The 20,470-nt window shown below is 45.0% G+C and overlaps 1 protein-coding gene across 14 annotated transcripts in view; it reads left to right on the top strand.

Annotated features, from left to right (window-relative positions):
• The window catches only part of FRY (FRY microtubule binding protein), a 428,392-nt gene that overhangs the window by 144,970 nt on the left and 262,952 nt on the right, over nt 1-20,470 (top strand). Inside the window, exon 3 of one of the 14 annotated variants that reach the window (XM_055542405.1) lies at nt 2,212-2,389. The exons of 12 other annotated variants lie outside the window; for them this stretch is intronic. The gene's annotated coding sequence lies outside the window, so the exon portion shown is untranslated. Of the gene's footprint in view, nt 1-2,211; nt 2,390-15,043; nt 15,663-20,470 lie in introns of those variants that run through there. One more of the 14 variants, XM_055542408.1, reaches the window with a different exon arrangement.

Here is a 20,470-nt window from a genome sequence, read left to right as displayed (position 1 = left end):
CGCAAAGACTCAGACACAACTTAGCGACTAAACAACAACAACTACTACAGTCGTGATTATCATTTCATAGCAATAAAAGTTAAGAAAAATTAGAATATAAGTTCTTCAATTATAAAATATTTAGTTTTATGACAAAGAGGGCTTCCCTGGTGGCTCAGACGGTACAGAATCCACCTGCAATGCAGGAGACCTAGATTCAATCCCTGGGTTGGAAAGATCTCCTGGAGAAGGGAACAGCTACCCACTCCAGTATTCTGGCCTGGAGAATTCCACGGACTGTATAGTCCATGGGGTCACAAAGAGTCGGACACGACTGAGGGACTTTCACTTAACTTCACTTTATGAAAAAGAGCCTCACCATATCATCCTTTATTCATCTTCTTCTTATTATTAATGATACCATGGACTATTAAGAATTTCATTCCTGTTCCCATTATTCTAGTGTTGGGAACTATGAAGTTATGAAACCAAATCTGGCAGCATTGTCTCAGATTAAAGGGTGGGGAAACTAGAGGGAGGGAAGACAGATAAGAATCTAGATGAGAGATAAAGAGAGAGCAGGAAATGACTACTGAAATAGTGAGGAAGTAGAAGGCAATGGCACCCCACTCCAGTACTCCTGCCTGGAAAATCCCATGGATGGAGGACCCTGGAAGGCTGCAGTCCATGGGGTTGCTGAGGGTCAGACACAACTGAGTAACTTCACTTTCACTTTTCACTTTCATGCACTGGAGAAGGAAATGGCAACCCACTCCAGCGTTCTTGCCTGGAGAATCCCAGGGACGGGGGAGCCTGGTGAGCTGCCGTCTCTGGGGTCACACAGAGTCGGACATGACTGAAGTGACTTAGCAGCAGCAGCAGCAGGGAAATGTGATAAATAGCTCAGAGTAGCATTTAGTACCAGGACAGAATGGGCATGTGTGTGTGTGTGTGTGTGTGTGTGTGTAAGTGTAGGGAAAGGATGAGTCCTAATTCTGAGCCTTCCAGATCGTCTGTATTATTTTCTGTTACTCTGTGACAAGTTGCCACTTGCTTAGCAATTTAAACAACACCCACCTGTTACCCCACAGTTTCCTTGGGTGTGGAGTCAGGTGGGGGTCAAAGCTTCATCTCTGCTAGAGGTTTTGTTGTTGTTTAGTTGCTCGGTCATGTCCAACTCGTGCAACCTCATGGAGTGTAGCCTGCTAAGCTCCTCTGTCCATAGGATTTCCCAGGCAAGAATACTGGAGTGGGTTGTAATTGCTCGAGGCTCCATGGGCCAAAATCTGGTGATTGTTTTCATATTTATTAATTTCTTCGGCCGCCTTGGGTCTTAGTTGCAGCATGTGAGATCTTCATTGTGTCACGGCAGGTCTTTCTGTTGCAGCGCATGGACTCTCTAGTTGTGGCGTGTGGGCTCAGTAGCTGTAGTGCGAGGGCTTGGTTGCTCTACCGCATGGGGGATCTTAGCTCCCTGAGGGGGGATCGAACCCGCATCCCCTGCCTTGCAAGATGGATTCTTAACCACTGGACCACCAGGGAAATCCCCAAAGTCAGGGTTTTGATTGAGCTGGGCTCTGACCTGGAGGCTCAAAAGATGAATCCATGTTCAGGCTCATTCAGGCTGTAGGTGGAACCCAGGTCCTTGTTATTATAGAACCAAGGACCTGTTTCCTTGTTGGCTGTGAGCTAGCGCTCTTTGCAGCTTGCAGCCAGAAGTGGCACATTGACACTCCCCCTCTGCTTTCAAGCTTCTCCCTTCTTCTGCCACCAGTCCAAGAAAAGTCCTGTGCTTAGAAGGGGTCCTGGGATCAGATCAGGCCCACTCAAATAATCTCCCTGTTTTAAGGTCATTTCTGCCATGTGACATAACATTACATAACATGATCCCATCAAATTCATGGGGATTAGAGCAGGACAGCTTTGGGGGACAATTTTAGAAATTCTGCCTTTCACGTCATCTCTTGGAAAAAGACAGAGATATGATTAAAGAGATGGTTTTTTTTCATGAAGATATAATTTTATTGTGAAACCACCATCATCTCAGAGGATTATTGTTAGACACTCATGATATCAAGAATAAGGAAATGGTTTGTAAACATAAAGAGCTGGAATAAGCACAGATGCAACCTTTTGGACCATGATATCTACCGCTCACAAGCCGGATCATCTTAGGCGGGTCAAGGGTATCCAGCTCCCTCCTCTGAGGGGGTTTATTCCTTCTGTCTCTAGGGTCACTTACACGTCTAGGGAGAAGCTTGGCTCCTGGTGGCTGTTTCCTCAGTCTAAAGGCTGAATTGGACCAAGATCTGTTCAGCTCCCCTGTTGTGGAGTCCAGAATTCGAGCTCCTCATCCCTGGGGGATTCAGAAGCTCAGAGGGACCCTGAACAAATTCCAGCTCTCTTAAAGGTGCGAGTCACTCATTCACTTTGGGAGTGGGGCTTATCATCAGTGTGGTAGGGGTGGGGGGTGAGGGTGAGGAGAGGGGTGGGATGCATTTCTCCTGCTTGAACCTCCTTCACCAAGATCTGGCAGCCCAACTCATTTTGGTGGGGAGGTGAAGTCTTCTCTTGTCCTGCCAGCCTCAGCCGCGTGGCTTGGCACCGTCAGGGCAGGTTGACGTTGTTCAGTCGCTCAGTCGTGTCTGACTTTGTGACCCTGTGGACTGCAGTGCAGCATGCCAGGCTTCCCTGTCCTTCACCATCTCCCAAAGCTTGCTCAAACTCATGTCCATTGAGTTGATGATGCCATCCAACCATATCATCTTCTGTCTTCCCCTTCTCCTCCTGCCTTCAATCTTTCCCAGTATCACGGTGTTTTCCAATGAGTCGGCCCTTCGCATCAGGTGGCCAAAGGATTGGAGCTTCAGCATCAGTCCTTTATATTCAGAGTTGATTTCCTGTAGGATTGACTGGTTTGATAAAACAGGCCAAAATGAAAACCAGAGTGCCGACGTTCAGGGTCCCAGGTGGAGCAGTGGAATTTTTTGTTGCAGAGACCCATGTGAAACTTGGCTCTCAGGACCTGGACTGGGTTCACTGTTGTCCTTCACTAGACTTCATGGGACTTTAGCCTCCCATCGGAGCCCCCAGGTTTCTAGGTGAGGAAGCTGGTGTGAAGGGGCTGAGCTACCGCAGATGTAAGCACAGGATGCTGCAGGTAGCTGATAGAAAGAACATAACTGATTTGTAGGAGAGAACGCTTGCCATGAAGGTTGTAGGTTGTAGGCTGAGAAAGAGACTGACTGCTCAGTCGCACAGTTGTGTCCAACCCTTTGTGACCCCATGGACTGTAACCTGCCAGGCTCCTTTGTCCATGAGATTTCCCAGGCAAGAATACTGGAGTGGGTTACCATTCCCTTCTCCAAGGGATCTTCCTGGCCCAGGGATCAAACCCCGGTCTTCTGCATTGTAAGCGAAGTCTTTACTGTATATGCCACTGGGGAAGCCATTGTCATGGGCTAGCAGTCCTAAAGGGAGGTCCCTGGCCTTTCAAATATATGAGATGGGTTTTCACCTTCCAGTCTTCTATCACCCATTTCAAAAGAGGAATTGGTTTTTCAGAGCCCTAGGCCCCTAATTTGTAAAATAGGTTTAATTTTTTTCTCTATACTTAAAATAGATAAAGTATAAGAATATCCATAATATATAGTCCTGTGCTCATGAAACTATAATACATTATCTCATAGCAGGTGTTACTGTAATTATCTCTTATAATTCAGCTTAAATAAATAGATGAGGCCTGAATTATATTTTTCCTTGACATTACCATGCCACTCTCTAATAATTACTTGTAGATTTTTTTAAAAATTTCTAGGTCATATTTTGCTTCCTGACAGATATTTTGTGAGATTTGTTTATCCTCTGAAAAGCAAGGGAGGGGCTGTACATCTTTGAGAAACAACTTTCGAGCACCTTCTTTCTTGTCTCCAAGACAGCTTTCAGTTGAGCATCTCTCCTCCCAAGGCTGTGCTTACATCCTCATTCAGCCTAGTTTACAAGAACATTTTGAGATGAGATCTTAATCATTAAGAATAAATTCCTTTAAGAGCAGAGGCCAAGGGGAAATATGCTTCCAGGCTTTAATGATTACCTTATTTGTCCATGACAAAAGATCTTCCCTGGAGGTCACTTTTTCTCCCAGAATATCCTAGAACATGAGGCACGTGGTTGAGTTAGAAGAACACAGTAAATCAAGTCTTGTCTCCTGCGCATTTGCGGGTGTCACAGTGGGGCCAGGACAGAGTGGCCTTGTTTCATAGATTAAGCTGTTGAGTGACTCCACCGGGCAGCCCCGGGAGGAATTGAGTGTAAGAAATTGAGTGTTTCAGAATTGCCTGCCTGATGGCAGGCCAGGATGCTCTCCACCTTAGAAGCAGCCCAAATCTATACAATAATAGGGTAAAAATGACAACCAATTAGGATGGGTCGCCTTTCTGAAACTCAGTCAAACCTTTATTTTTTTAAAAAAAGGAAAAGTCAAAATTGTTTTAGTCTCTCAAAAATGAGACATCATATTCTACTCTAAAAATAGTCAGGGTTAGATTCCTGTTTAGCTGGTGACATATTTGAGAACTGTTTTGAGAATTAGCATTTTTCTGTCCTACCCGATAAAATAATTTTCTGAGCTGTAACTTTCTGTTCAGATTACTAATGTGTTGTAGCCTAAGGAGTGTGATTTTGTGTAGCCTTATAAAAGTGCTGTGGCTGTCAGTGTGGCTCAATTCCTGTTTAAACTGTCCTATGCTACCATCATGTATAAACCTGTAATTCCAAAATCATGTACCTCAAGATAATCAACATGCAGATCATTTATTTAAAACAGTTTACTCTTCCAAATGCTTAAGATTGTATTTTTGCCTTTTTTTTTTTTTGTCTTTTTGGTCACACTGTCCTGAATGTTGGAGAAGGCAATGGCACCCCCACTCCAGTACTCTTGTCTGGAAACTCCCATGGATGGAGGAGCCTGGTGGGCTGCAAGCCGTGGGGTTGCAAAGAGTCGGACACGACTGAGTGACTTCACTTTCACTTTTCACTTTCATGCATTGGAGAAGGAAATGGCAACCCACTCCAGCGTTCTTGCCTGGAGAATCCCAGGGACGGCAGAGCCTGGTGGGCTGCCGTCTATGGGGTCGCACAGAGTCGGACACGACTGAAGTGACTTAGCAGTAGCAGTCCTGAATGTGGGCTCTTAGTTCCCCAACCAGGAATCAAACCTGTGCCCCCTGCATTGGGAATGTGAATTCTTAGCCACTGGACCACCAGTAAAATCCCTTAAGATTATTGTAAAATTGCTTTAAAAATATACTTGTATAGCTGCCCCTAAATGAGTCTGTATTATATTTATTTACTGAATATATATAAATATGACTTTAATTTTGATATTGCTATAAAACCACTCAGCTTGGTTGTCACCTTCTCATGGATATTCGCCATCTTGCTTTCCCTCACTATGAGATAGTCCCTCGGCTGTTTACTGTTCTTTTCTTCCTCTGTCCCCAAGATTTAGCCGGTATCGCTCTTCTAGTTGAGCCACCTTCCTGGTAGCCCACCAGCAGACGTACCCCTGGGAACTGGGTAGCATATACGTACCTCCTCTGTCGAATTCGGGGACTTTGTGTCAGGACACTTCCGGTGTAGAGGAAACTGCATATAGCGTTTGTACGTTTAGCTATGTTGCAAGCATGTGAGAGCACGGATTTATATTATACTTTTCTGGTGGTGGTTTAATCGCTAAGTCATATCCGACTCTTGCAACCCCATGGACTGTAGCCGGCTAGGCTCCTCTTTCCATGAGATTCTCCAGGAAAGAATACTGGAGTGGGTTGCAATTTCCTACTCCAATACTTCCAATACTTCCATTTTTAATAAATAAGTCCTAATGGTTTAAATGATTATATCTTCTTACTTTCTGACTTCTCTTTTGAATGAATTTTTTCCTTCCTCTTAGGAGGACTGTAATGGCTCATTCAATGTAGTAGTTGGTGGTAAACATTTTCTCTCTTTATATATGTCTGCCTGCCTTCTCTTTTCCCAAATCCACACCAGTGCCGCTCACTGCAGAAAGAATGCAGAGATCAAATGGGATCTGCTAAAAACACCCACAGTGCAGAAGCGTAGCTGACTGTAGGAAGCCCTGTCGTGGCATGCAAAGATAAAAGAGGGAAAATGCCAAAAAAGGGAAGACAGGAATTTGACCTCTATGTCAGGAACTTTGTCTTTAATTTTCTTTAGGAGCCTAGAACTAGTGATTCTCAACTGTGACAGGTTGATCTAATGATCAACTCCCCCTTTTATCAGAAATATTTTGTCACATCTCCTTTATTATCCTGAAATGAAATCGAAAGGTAATACAACTCACCTATCCATATAATTTCTTTTTAAAAAATCTGTACTTAAATATCTGTATCTCCTATCTGTGATATAAAAAGAGAATGCTAAGGAAAGTAATCCATGATAAACTGCTTGGAATATCAGCACTTTCCATCCTCCGTCACTGTCACTCAGAGGGACACGTTGAAAGAGTCAGGTGCAGGCACCTGTGCCAGAGCCATCATGAATGCGTGCCTCCCGGGCAGACTGACCCAGATGTGGGCCAGGTGTAGCATTGCCCTGGGTGTTTGGATTTTCCAAATGGATGACCAGTTCTCGCTGAAGCTCCCGCACAGCAAAGTACCATCTCTCCTCCACTTACACCAAGCAGTTGCATTCCTTGAAAATGTGGAAGATATGTAACCTATGCAAAAACACTTTGTTTACATGTCCAAGAGTTGGATTCTGGACTTAGATCATTACAAGTGAGTTTTTCATGTTCAAGGATGTCAGAGGGAGCATGTGGATGTCAGTGGGACAGGAGATGGTTCTTCGTGAGCGGGAAAGCAGCAGGCATTGCAGGACACAGAGCCATTCTGCCTCCTGTCCATGTGATGCTGGGAGCCCCTCCTCCATCACTGGTGTGACCAAATCCATCTCCACACGTTTTAAAAAATCCCACTAAAGGGTGGTTTCACACCCTTTAAGAACAGTGCCATTGAACATTAAGGATGCCTGGTAATACATTTGATTCTATTTTATTATTAAGGGGGTGTAATTGTTATAGAAAGTTACATTTTAGCCACTGTTGTATTGAATGATCACCGTTTTGTCTTGCGACCAGACTGTAAGCCTATGGAGGGTCAAGACCATATTTTACTGAATCCGAGTTTCCAACAGGGCATCAGGGAGTTAGTTGGTACTCAGTAGCTACTTGGTCAATAATTGGACTCAGGAACAATCTACCGTGTTTTCACAGGAGCTGGTATCACCTTCATGTTATGAGTAATACATGCCACTTTTATCAAACTTCATTGTTATTACAAGTAAGCTATTAAATGCTAGATTGTGCAAACCTAGAAGAAAATCAGTGGTCTGTGCCCAGTTGGAGATCATCTTTCTTGCTTAATATATAAGAAAAGAAATGCTAGCCACCACAGAGTCCGTGGTGTTTTCCCTTAAGAAAGTACTCTTCCATTGTTATAAAACAATTAAGAGCTTTTAAAATACAACAGAGCAGAGAAAAACAACAAAGATAGTCTATCCACAAGGACATAAGGATCCATTTGGAGAGATGGGCTACGTATCTAGAAGCATTAAAGCTAATAAGCAAGTGCCAGGAGGAATAGAGATGTCATTAAATACACTAGGAGACTAGGAAGAGCTGATCACTCCTTTTGGAATGCGAGGGTTGGAGTATCATTATATGTGACGGAGGGAGTTTGAACTACTGAAGAGGAACACATCCTAGGCAAAGGGAGGAGAGTGTAACAAAGGCTTGGAGGTAGCAATGAACACAATAGGTTGGAGGGGAGGCACCAGGGGAGTGGTCCAGGTGATGGTGGGGAGAGAACAGTGGTGGTGGTGATGGTGAGTAGGAGAAGTTTGTCTGATGGGGAAAAATGTAGAGAACGTTGTTTGGCAGAGTAGAGACCAGACTGATTATTTACTTTTGGCCAGAACTACTTTAAAAGACCTGATGTTAACTGTAAGTTCCATGTTTAAAAAATGTTCTCAGAGATTTGTTTTTTTTTTTCATTTTCTTTGTGCCAGTGAAAAATGCAATGTTCATGGTTGGATTTTGGACTGAATGCTTAGTAATCCTCAACTGAAAATGAGAATTAGAAAACAGAGAATGTTATCCATATTTTACTACAACAGTTTATTATTTTTTATTGCCTTCATTCAGATGACTTATGTTAGAGTCACTGAGCACACAAAGTTAAAGGAAGGCTGTGTGCTGAGCTGTACTTGGGTTCGGGATCAGAAATCACTCACAGATGCATCACCGTAGGCAATAAGCCTGGTGAATCTCAGTTTTCCCATCTTTAAAATGGGGATAATACCCCATTCACACACACACACACACAGGTCTTTGGCTTAAGTGTGATAACCTGTAAAATAGCCCGTTCTGTGGCACATAGAAGGCACTTAATAAATATTAGGTCTCAGATTAAAATAAGGTATTTAACTCCATAAGATTAGGTGAAATTTATGTTCAGTTATGGAACTAGTAAAGCTTATAAAAATTCCATCCCATCAGCCAAACAAGTATTTCTTATCTGAGTGACCTTGGATTCTCTGAACTTCAGTTTTTCCATCTATTAAATAGGGATAAAGCACCAAACTCAGAGACTTGCTTTGACAATTCAGTGCAGTGGTACAGGAAAAGCGCTTCACACAGTCGCTAGCACAAAGCAGTCTCTCAATAAATATTATTGTTGGTGCCATGATGTTATTAATATCATTATGATGCCTCTGCCTTGCTGTGCACATATCCTGTCTCTATCTTTACTACAGTCCTACGAGGTGTGTATTTTTTTTAATTTCATCTTTACTGAGGTATAATTGGCATTTAAAATGGAAAGATTTAAATTGTACATAGTAGTGATTTCATATACATACACATTGAAAATATTCCCCTCGTCTAGTTAATTAACACATCCAGTGGTATGTATTGTTAATGTGTGAGCCACCAGGGAAGCCTGCTTTTTTATTGGCAGGAGCTGAAGAATGGGGAAACTAAATGGCCTGCTCTGGGTCACCAGTTGGTTAATTGGTGAGTTTAGACTTGAACACAGATCTTGCAGTTCTCAGTCTGATGTGGTTTCTGCCATGCCAGTGCCACCTCAAGCCTCTGTAATATGCCAGGGTAATGTTTTCTTTCAAAGTCTGCTTAGAAATGATTCACAGAACAGTTTGGAAACCACTGGACAGAATAACAAATATTTCTTGAGACCCCCTGAGCCTCAAATGACATTTGATACATAGTACCAGTCCTGCCTTAGATAGGGAAAAAGTGGAAACGGTGACAGATTGTATTTTCTGGGGCTCCAAAAGCACTGTGAATGGTGACTGCAGCCACAAAATTAAAATATGCTTGCTCCTTGGAAGAAAAGCTATGACAAACCTAGACAGCATATTAAAAAGCAGACACATCACTTTGCCAACAAAAGTGAAAGTGAAAGTGAAGTCGCTCAGTCGTGTCCAACTCTTTGAGACCCGTGGACTGTAGCCCACAAAGCTCCTCCGTCCATGGGATTCTCCAGGCAAGAATACTGGAGTGGGGTGCCATTGCCTTCTCCAGGGGATCTTCCCGACCCAGGGATCGAACCCAGGTCTCCCACATTGCAGGCAGACGCTTTAACCTCTGCGCCACCAGGGAAGCCCTTAAATACAAGAATACAGTCTTTCAGAAAACCTCCTATAGAGACACAGAACAAAGGTATAGTCAAAGCTATGGTTTTTCCGGTAGTCATGTATCAATGTGAGAGTTGGGAGTTGAAACTCCCTTGGACAGCAAGGAGATCAAACTAGTCAATCCTAAAGGAAATCAACCTTGAATATTCACTGAAAGGACTGATGCTGAAGCTGAAGCTCCAATCCTTAGGCCACCTGATGCGGAGAGCTGTCGCACTGGAAAAGACCCTGATGCTGAGAAACATCAAGGAGAAGTGGGAGAAGAGGAGAAGTGGGCAACAGAGGATAAGATGGTTGTATAGCATCATCCACTCAATGGACATGAGTTTGAGCAAATTCCGGGAGATGGTGAAGGATAGGGAAGCCTGGAGTGCTACAGTCCATGGGGTCACAGAGTCGTACATGACTTAGTGACTGAACAGCAGCAATGACAACCAGTCCTGCGTAATACAAGCCCTGCTTTTCCAGTGACGAAGATAAACCTATCCTTGGCAACTCCTCTTTGCTGTCACTGCCTTTCTCCCAGCGTCTTCATGTTGGCGTCATGTATTAAGTTGGAGTTGGGTGGAAAATTTGACAGTTAGCAATTATTCAGCAGGGTTTACCTTTCAGTATTGAGCACTGCTACTGCAGGGGTCATCATGTTTGACTTCTCACCATCTATGTCATAGCAAAGTTGTTTTTTTTGTTTTTTAAATCTGGTTGCCAGTCAGTGTTGATCATTTCTTTGGTTCCACTTGGAGTGATGAGATTCCTTATGAAAATAAATATTTTGGAGGTACAGCTAAAATACAAACAAACATGGAAGTGGAGGTATTGCAAACCTGACATATGTTGGGTTGCAGAAGTTGCCATCTTGGCTCCATATGGAGTGTTGTTCTGGGCACATGGTAGGATTTCAGCAAGTTGGAAATCAGGTTTCTGGGAGCCAGCAAACATTAAACATCTGCCAAAGCAAATTATGAAACAAAAATGTTCTTTATTGAAAATGTTTGTGCTTTTCAATTACCTGAACACCATCATGCTCAGTATGTCCGAGCTACGTGAAGGACCTGGAATCATGACCTTGGGATTTGGGATCGTCCATGGGTAGAGGAAGGAGGGTGTCCTGTCTCCCTTACTCTTTTGTATTCAAGGACAGACCTGTTTTTCAAAATCTCTGTAAGGTCATCTGGTAGTTTTGTTTTTTTTTAGCTGAATGGCTGTGATTGAAAGTGTACCGGCTCATCTGCTAGAGCAGAGTCTGTGCCAGAAGAATCTTTGGAACAGCAGCGAAATTCATGAGATTCTTGTGAGTTTCGCTGTGTTCTTTGACTGCTGGCTTCTGGAAAGATCTATGGGCAGCCACAGGCACAGCGAGAATTAGGCACAGCCAGAATTCACCATCTGCCACTGCTCTTGGGAGTGTACGAAGATGATGACTGTTAATATTATTAATTATTCATCACGAGACATTTATTAAAACTCCACAGTCTTCTGCTGCTGGAACTCATGCCTCCAATTAAACAGACATAAGAAACAGAAATGTCTATCTTCCTCAAAAAAAAAAAAAAAAGTGAAAAGAGCTGGCGTTAAGCAAACAATTTATAGTAAATGATACTAATTTTTTTTTCTCTGTGTCAGGAGATAATACATTCATGTTGAAGAAATGCAAGATATAAGTGCATGGGCCTGGTACTTGGACTAAAATCCACACATGAAGACAGATGTTTAAATGTGGACCTTACTTACATTTCATTCATCAGTAGTAGAATCAGATTAATACAATTTCAGCTTTGAAAAGGACCCCGAGGTAGCCTAACCTTGTGTGTCCTCTATCAGAAACTTCTCAATAATATCCTCACCGACAGTGTGTTTGACTTCTGTTCACATACCTCCAGTGACAGGAAATGCATTGCCTCCAGAAGAAATTCATTCACGCAGTATATTCACTGAGCACTCACTATGTTACTGTCTTCGAGGAGCTGACTCCTCTAAGCAGAGGACTCAGCCAAAACTGATAAGTTCAGGACTTCAGCAAATTATGTGTTAGGGTATTTGTTCATTCCATTTTCAGGTGTCTCTTTTTGCCAGAAAGTTTCCCCATATAGTTCCTTCCCTATAGTCATTGCTTAGGTATTTGACAAAAGTGCTCATTACCCTCTTAACTCACCTAATTTTCAAATTATACATTCTTAGTTGGTTAAGCAGCTACTTTTGTATACCAGTTTGCTAAGTCATGTCCAACTCTTTGCGACCCCATGGACTATACAGTCCATGGAATTCTCCAGGCCAGAATACTGGAGTAGGTAGCCGTTCCCTTCTTCAAGGGATCTTCCCAAACCAAGGATGAAACCCAGGTCTCCCGCATTGCAGGCGGATTCTTTACCAGCTGAGCCACAAGGGAAGCCCAAGAATACTGGAGTGGGTAGCCTATCCCTTCTCCAGGGGATCTTCCTGACCCAGGAATCGAATCAGGGTCTCCTGCATTGCAGGCAGATTCTTTACCAGCTGAGCTTCCAGGGAAGCCCACCAGTTTGCTAACATAACCATTTTAAAGGACCACAGACTGGGCAGGGTAAACAACAGAGGCTTCTCAGAGTTAGAGGCTAGTAGTCCAAGATCAAGGTGTTGGCAGGATTAGTTTCTTTAAGTCCTCTCTTCTTGGCTTGCAGATGCCTGTCTTCTCCCTATGTCTTCACATAATCTTTTCTCTGTGTCTGTCTGTGTCTTCATTTCCTCTTCTTATAAGGAAACCAGTCAGATTTGACTAGGACACTGGTGCCTTATCTGAAGCTCTACATGCATGCTAAGTCACTTCATTGTGTCCAGCTCTCTGCGACCTATGGACTGTAGCTCACCAGGGTCCTCTGTCCATGGGATTCTGCAGGCAAGAATACTGGAATGGATTGCCATGCTCTCCTCCTCTTCCCAACCCAGGGATCAGACTCGTGTCTCAGGTCTCCTGCATTTGAAATGGGGCTCATTACCACTAGCACCACCTGTGAAGCCCTATTTGAACCCTGATGGCTCAGACGGTGAAGAATCTGCCTGCAGTGTGGGAGACCTGGCTTTGATCCCTGGGTCGGGAAAATTCCCTGGAGAAGGGAATGGCTACCTACTCCAATAATCTTGCCTGGAGAATCCCATGGACAGAAGACCCTGGTGGGCTATAGTCTGTAGGGTCACAAAGAGTTGGACACGACTGAGAGACTAACACACAGACACCTCCTTAAAGACCCTACTCCAGCTACACACTTTTTGCAGTCCTGGGGGTTAGGACTTTAACATATGCGTTTAATGGGGGATGCCATTCAGCCCATAACATATACTCTTATGTGGGAACACTCTCAAGCAGGCAGATTACTCCACAGAAAGAATCAGGCAGGATGGTCACATCCTATGCGCTAGATATCTCGATTACATTTGAAAGCCCCGGCATATTGACTGACGTTGAACTTGCAGTCAACAAGAAGTGCCAAGTCTTTCCGTGTCTTGTTTTTAAGTCACGCCTTCTTCCATCCTTTGCATAGTTGATTCATTCATTTGGCTGTTCGTCCAGTGAGTCTGCCCTGAGCACTGGCTACTTTGTAGGTACTAGTACACAGACACTGGCTCTGCGGCAAGGAAACGGGCAGACGATGTCCCTGGCTTCTTTGCAGCTTAAATGATATCCATGAAGGCTTTCTATAAACGAGTGAACAAACAAATATGTAATTGTAGATTGATAGGTGCCATACTCTTTACAATAGCCAAGTCATGGAAGCAATCTAAATGTCCACTGATGAGGAGTGGATAAAGAAGATGTGGGAAGTATATACAATGGAATATCGGTGGTGGTGGTGGTGGTGGTTTAGTCGCTAAGTTGTGCCGACTCTTGCAACCCCATTGACTGTAGCCTGCCAGGCTCCTCTGTCTATGGGATTCTCTAGGCAAGACTACTGGAGTGGGTTGCCATTTGCTTCTCCAGGGGATCTTCCTGACCCAGGGATCGAACCCGGGTCTCCTGCATTGCAGGCAGATTCTTTACCAACTGAACTATGAGGGAAGCCCCACAGTGGAATATTACTCAGCCATAAAAAATTCACTATTCCTTGAGTACTCATCTCCTCCCTATATTCTTCTGAATTGCTAGGATTACAACCGGGAATAAAATAGTCATAACCCCTGCCTTCACAGATCTTGTATTCTCCTGATGATGGGAGACAGACTATGAATGTGGATGTTTAGATAATGAAACATGCTTTGAATAAAAATGAAGGAAAGGAAGAGAATAACAGGGAAATGAAATCTTACTTTATAGATAATGGTCAGATTTTGCTGATCGGCAGAGACTTGAAGAAAGAGAAGCGTTAAAGCATGTAGACATCTGGGTAGAGAGAGTTCAGGCAGAGGACAGAGTGAGTGCAGGGGCCCTGGGCTTGGGCCGTGTGAAGAGCAGCAAGGAGGCTGCTGTGGTCAGAGTGGACCTAGTGCTGGCTCTTGTTTTTTTAAAATTTATTAATTTGGCTGTGCGGAGTCTTAATTGAGGCATGCGGGACCTTTAGCTGCAGCATGTGGGGTCTTTAGTCGCGGCATGTGAGATCTAGTTCCCTGACCAGGGATGCAACACGAGCCCCCTGCACTGGGAGCGTGGAGTCTTAGCCACTGGACCACCAGGGATGTCCCTTAGTGTTTATTCTTCATCACCGGCATTTCAGAAAATGTAACAGAAAATCAGGTTGATTCTTTGCTTGACTTGCTCTGTTTGGTTTTGCTTTTGTTCGTCTCGTTAACTAGAAGTACGTGAGAAAAGAGTGTTTTGGTTCTACTAAGCCTGTATTACCTGGCTGTGGAGGTGATTCCAGGGTATGTGTGTGTGTGTGCATGCTCAGTCGTGTCCAACTCTGTGATCCCATGGACTGTGGTCCGCCAAGCTCTTCTATCCATGGAATTTTCCCGGGAAGAATACTGGAGCGGGTTGCCATTTCCTCCTCCAGGTAATCTTCCTGACCCAGGAATTAAACTTGGGTCTAGTGTCTCCAGCATTGGCAGGTGGATTCTTTACCCCTGCTGCCACCTGGGAAGCCCATTTATGTATATATATCTACATATATACATGTTTGATGAAATTAGGAGAGCAGTCGAGACATACATTTTTATGTTTAAATGTGAGAGTGAGAGTCATCTACCTGATTTTAAAAAACCCATGATGCAGTCTGCTCAAAGCAGTCCCAGCTGCAGGTGCTATTGTTTTCAGCCTCCAAATAAGCAGCAGTTGGGTAAGGGCCAGAGTAGTTAGGAATCTGAATAAGAGCTCTGATTCTTCGCAGGATTCCCCACACCTGTGTTAAACTACCGCAGGTGCAATCCCATTGGTGCAAACAGTTTTATAAGCAAAAACTAGTGGAGGGGGTAGCCACTTCTTGATGCCAGTCTTCTTTCACGCACAGTGGGTCTTCCCCTGACCTCCCAGTAGCCAGCTTCTGGGTACTATGCATCCCGAGACATGTTGGGAACTTTTTTTCGGTTACAAAGCAAACTGTTCTCATGCTTCCAAGTGTTTCCATGTGTCAGTTTCTAAGAGGCAACCTGTGTTGGGTGGAGAGCAGAGTGAGCGCAGGTGACACTCTGCAGGTGAGCCTGCAGTGGCTCCGACAGCCCAGCCAGGCCACGGCTGTGACCTCAGAGGACGCCAGAACGCTTGAGGTGCCGGAAGCGCAAACGCATAAAATGGTAACTGCCTCAGAGTTAGACTCTGGAATGCACCACGTAGGCTCACTTTGCAGATATAAGAGCAGTGTTTGGACTCATGCTTTGGCCACAGCCATCTTATTTGAATGCCTCAGTTTCTCCACTGGTAAAATTTTAAAATGTACAGAGCTTCACACGATGTGAAGATGCATTAATCAATCAGTTCCTTCTTGGAAAAGAAAGTCATGGTGAGCTGTGGTGGTCGCCCTTGGAGTCCCTTCTCTGTGAAGACCAGCTGGGTAAGTGTGTAAAGTTGTTTTCTCATTGACAAGTGTTTTCAGAGCGTTATAAGATTTTCCCGGATCACATCCTGCATCTGCTTGGCTATTTCTAAGGGCTGAACATATGGCATTTAAGGAAATTTTGTGGTAATGGCAGAAGATTTCAAAACTAGTCTCTAGAATTACATCTCTGGTCGGATATTTTAGTAAACGCAGTCTATTCCACACTGCCATATGATTTTTAGTCTTTGGCTTGTATGAAACAATTAGTTCTCCTTTCTGTTGTATCTGTAGATTTGAAGAAAGCCACTGGACAGATGCACAGCAAAAGGATGCATTTTGTATAGTTAGTGTACTGAGGGCGATGGTACAGCCATTGCTGGCGGGCTCACCCACAAAAATAAAGCTCAGCAAGTGTTTTATAGCCTCTCTGATACTCCGGGCACCACGCTAGATGCTGGTGCGTCAGAGTTGAGGGGCACGGTCTTCCACTTCCTCGGAGGAGCTCAAAGTTTAGCAGGGAGGCAGACTGTAAACTAATAATTACAAGACTGTCCAGCAAGTGCTTTGTTGTCGTTTAGTTGCTGAGTCATGTTCAGCTCTCGTCACCCCATGGACTGTAGCCTGCCAGGCTCCTCTGTCCATGGGCTTTCCCGGGCAAGAAAACAGGAGTGGGTTGCCCTTTCCTCCTCCAGGGGGAGGAGGTTCCTTTGGCTGAAGCACAGGGTTGAGTGAAGTTGGAGAAGTAGGAAAGGGTCTAGGATGATGCCAGAGGTTGAACTTGATCCCCAACGTGATAAGAGAGCCATTGAACAAGCTGCAGCTGTAGGCAGGACTGCAAGACCAATGAGAGGACTGTTGCATTGAGCCTGGCAGGGAATCATTAGGACCTTAATTAAGACAGTGATGGTGGGAATGAAGATGAGAAGATGGGGACAAGAAATACATAAGATGGAGAATAGACAGGGCTTGCTGAGACTTTGGTCTCAAGAAGGGGGTTCTTGGCTTTCTAAACTTGAGTCGCTTTGTAAATGGTGGTGCCATTCGGGCAGTAAAGGAGACAGCTGGAACTGGGGGAGGGATGGGGTGAGTTCAGATTCAAAGATGTTGAATTTCAGGCACCTCTAGGGTATCCAGGTGGAGACAGATAACAAAATGTAAAGAGGTACCCTGTATCAGCAGGAAGAGGAGGTGTAGAAATACAGAAAACATGCATAATAGTTGAAGGATTTAGATGAAATTCCTTAACATTTATGAGTGGCACAGTGGTAAAGAATCCACCTGCCAATGCAGGAGATGCAAGAGACATGGGTTTGATCCTTGGGTTGGGAAGACCCCATGGAGGAGGAAATGGCAACCCACTCCAGTATTCTTGCCTGGAAAATTCCCTGGACAGAAGAGCCTGGCGGGCTACAGTCCACAGGGTTGCAAAGAGTTGGAAGAGACTGAGCACACACTAGAAGGAAAAGGTCTCAAATGGAAGTCTGAGTTACTCTTACCATTGAAGGGAGGGTTGGAGGAGGAAGGAGCCCTTAAGGCCATGAAACCAGAGGTAGAGGGAGAACAGAGGAGAATGATACCATAGAAGCCAAGTAAAGTCAAAATGTCAAAAGAAAAAGACCAATAGAGCCAGATGCTGCCAAGAGGCCAAGGAAGGTGAGGACTAGAAGGTTCCCTGGAGCCTGGGCAATGGTGGTCCCTGCACACTCATTACCAGTGAGCTGGAATGGCAGCAAATTGGAGAGCAAGGGAGATTAGGAAGGGTCTTCAGAAAGTGTGTGCATGTTCAAGAAACTTGGCTATCAGGAAGACAGGGTGGTTCCTGGTTTCATCAGGTGTTGCTGAGTCCACGGTCAGCCCAGCTGACCACTTGTGGCAGGGCATTCGCCATCAAGCGTCAGTTCAACAGGCTTCTTGCAGCATGTTATTAGACAAGCATCAAAAGTTTTAGATTCAAAGTCAATCTCAGACCCCTGCCTGCCACTTTCTAATACCTCCTGCTACTCCTACATAGAAAAAATTTCAGACTCTCACTAGAGATGTTCTGGCCTTGATGCTTTGAATAGGACAGGTGGGCCCAGCTCCATGGAGGACTCGCTCCTTATTGTGTGACAAGGAGCACCTGGCGTCCTACCTGAACGGTGATTTGTAGGAGGGCGCGGGATTGCATCCAGGCAGTTCTCCCAGTGCTGGGACCTGGGGTGAGTCCCTTCCAGCTAAGCTTGGGTTTTTCCATCCATTATGAGTGAATTTGACTGGATGACATCTAAGACCCCCTCCTCCAGGTCCAGCGGACTTGGATTCTGCCTTCAGCGTTTGGTTTTTGTTTTCCCTTCCACATACCTCCCATGCTTTGCATGATTCCTAGAGTTTTCGGCCTACAACACACAGTTAAGAATGAGCCTTATCTGCAGCTGACATGGTTGGAAACTGTGGCCAGGAAATAAGAAATCGAACACCAAGAAAATCGAGACCATTTTCTTCCATCTTCCATCCCTCTTGGCTTTTTGCCTCTTTGTGCTGCCAGCTTAACACTTCCTCTTGGCCAAAATGGGAGTTTGTTCAAACAGATATCTGGGAGCCTGGAAGATTATGGACAGCTCCGATGGAAATGATTAAAGGCCCGGAGCTGCCAGTATAAAATCGCTGTGCTTTGACCGCCCTGCCATTGGTTAGAATACTTGCTGGTTCACTCATTTACCTCAATAGCTGTTCATTCAGTGACTACTTCCCGAGGGCCTCCTGTGTGCCGTGATGAGTGGGCTCACCTGGGGTCCCAGGGCGCTAGTGTGAAGCGGCCAACACCGGGAACATGGAATCTGCCCTGGTGGAGATGATAGTCCAAAGAGAGAGGAAAGCATACTGGGAAAAGTCACACAGTAAAGGCACAACTGCAAACTGTGATAAGGGCCATTAAAAGTAGCAATGAGGAATTTGAACAGTGGGTCCAGATTTAGACCAGGACCGCAGGGGAAGGCGTCTCTGAAGAAGTGATGTTTTGATTAATGGCACAATGAACAGGATTAGCCAAAGAGAACAGAGAAAGCACGTGGGGAGTGGAGTAGCACTGTCCAGACCCTGAGGTGGGGCAGGGCGAGATGGCCAGAGGATGGGGAAGGGAGAGCAAGGGAGACGATGGGAGACTCAGGCAGGGCCAGCTGTGCACGACCAGGCAAGCAGGGGGTCGTGGAAGAAGAGAAGAGTTTAGAGAAGGGTGGGGGTCAGTGCAGCACACGCTGCTGAGATGCCATTTAATGAAAGACCGAGCCGTGTCCGCTGGCTCCTTGGAGACTACTGGTCACCTTAGTAGAAGTGCGGCCATAGGAGATAGACTGGAACTACTGAAGGGGAAATGGGGGATGAGGTGTAGAGGCAGCTTCGCTGAGATGTGAAGCTACAGTGGGGAAGTCGGGAGGAGAAGGTAGGAATGGGAAGGAAACGTGGGATGAAAGAAAGGGTTTCGTACTGTTTCTTGTATACTTTTAGATGAGCGGTATTCAGCAATTTCAAAAAGACCAGAAAGATCTCACAGAAAGAGAAAGGTTAAGATACAGGAGATTGAGGGCGTGGGGTCCCAGCAAGGGGGCAGAGATGGGGTCAGATGAGGCATCTCCTCCATCTAGCCAGAGACGTGGGGTGATGATTTAGGGAATTCAGTGGCAGGAAAATGAGGACCTTCCACACTGATGCCACCTGTGAGGCCAAGTCCTCCCTGAGCTGGCAGGAGGGGAAAAGGCAAGACTTGACAGCTGCAGAGAAAGGCAGAGATGGGAGCCCTGCTCCCCCCATGCTCCCCACCTCCGATGGGGCAGCCTGGCTCCCTGCACCTGCTGGCAGGGCTCCTGTCCTCTCACCGTCTGCCCCACTCATGGGGTCAGCATTCTCAGAGGTATCCAGGCAAGAGTACTGGAGTGGGGTGCCATCGCCTTCTCTGATCGAATATATTAGGAAGGCTGTTTTGATTTTGTTTCCTGGGGTTTAATGCCATATTGCACCACTTGATGTAATTTCCTTACAAATCCAGAGTATTCTGCCATGGGAGCAGTGCATTTACTCTGGTGATTTTTCTTTCCTGTTTTGCATCCAATTAATTTCATGATGCCCCCTACTCTGTGTTCTGTTTTTACCCTTGAACTTGCACATACCCTTTCACCTGCCAATCTGAAAAGCACACAGTTTTGTCTTTTCTGGTTGTTTTGTGTAACTATGTCTCACAGTTCAGTCTGCCTTCCACCCCACTTTTATAGAACACGTTTTGAAGCTGGACTCTTTGATGCAAGCCCACTTATGAAAATATTCACATACTTTGCCTTGTGTAGTTTTTGGCTTCTCCCTCTCCAGATTACCCGCTCCTGCCTGCCCGTGATTAGGAGCTTTGAAGCAACACCTACAGTACGAACTAGAAAGTCCACTAGATCTTTCCTTTTCTTCCGTCTTCCCACGGCCTCGCTGCTTTCTCCTCAGAGCTTTGTCTTCGTTTAGCTTCCTCTCTGTGTCCTGTGCTTGCACTCTTCAGATCCCTGCCTCTCTGCTCCAAGCACCCAAGTTTTCACCTTCCTTCCAAGGACAAGAAGCAGGGATACCTTCTTGGAGATACGAGTCATTTCTTTTGCAGTTCATAAGTCCTTACTGAGTAGCTACAGAGATAATGAAGAATAAGGAAGGGAGTAAACACATAGTGAGAATTTCCCTGCTAGGTGCATTCTTTCTGCTCTGTGAACCGTTACGGTCATCCTGCTCCAGAGAGCGTTGGTCCCGGTTTATAGACAGATGAACAAATCCCAGAGATGTTTGTGACTTCTTGAGACCTATTTTAGAGCCAGGAC

The sequence above is a fragment of the Bubalus kerabau genome, chromosome 12, assembly GCF_029407905.1.
Source record: "Bubalus kerabau isolate K-KA32 ecotype Philippines breed swamp buffalo chromosome 12, PCC_UOA_SB_1v2, whole genome shotgun sequence".
In the NCBI taxonomy this organism is placed as follows: Eukaryota; Metazoa; Chordata; class Mammalia; order Artiodactyla; family Bovidae; genus Bubalus; species Bubalus kerabau.
This window is presented reverse-complemented; position numbering and strand designations above follow the sequence as displayed.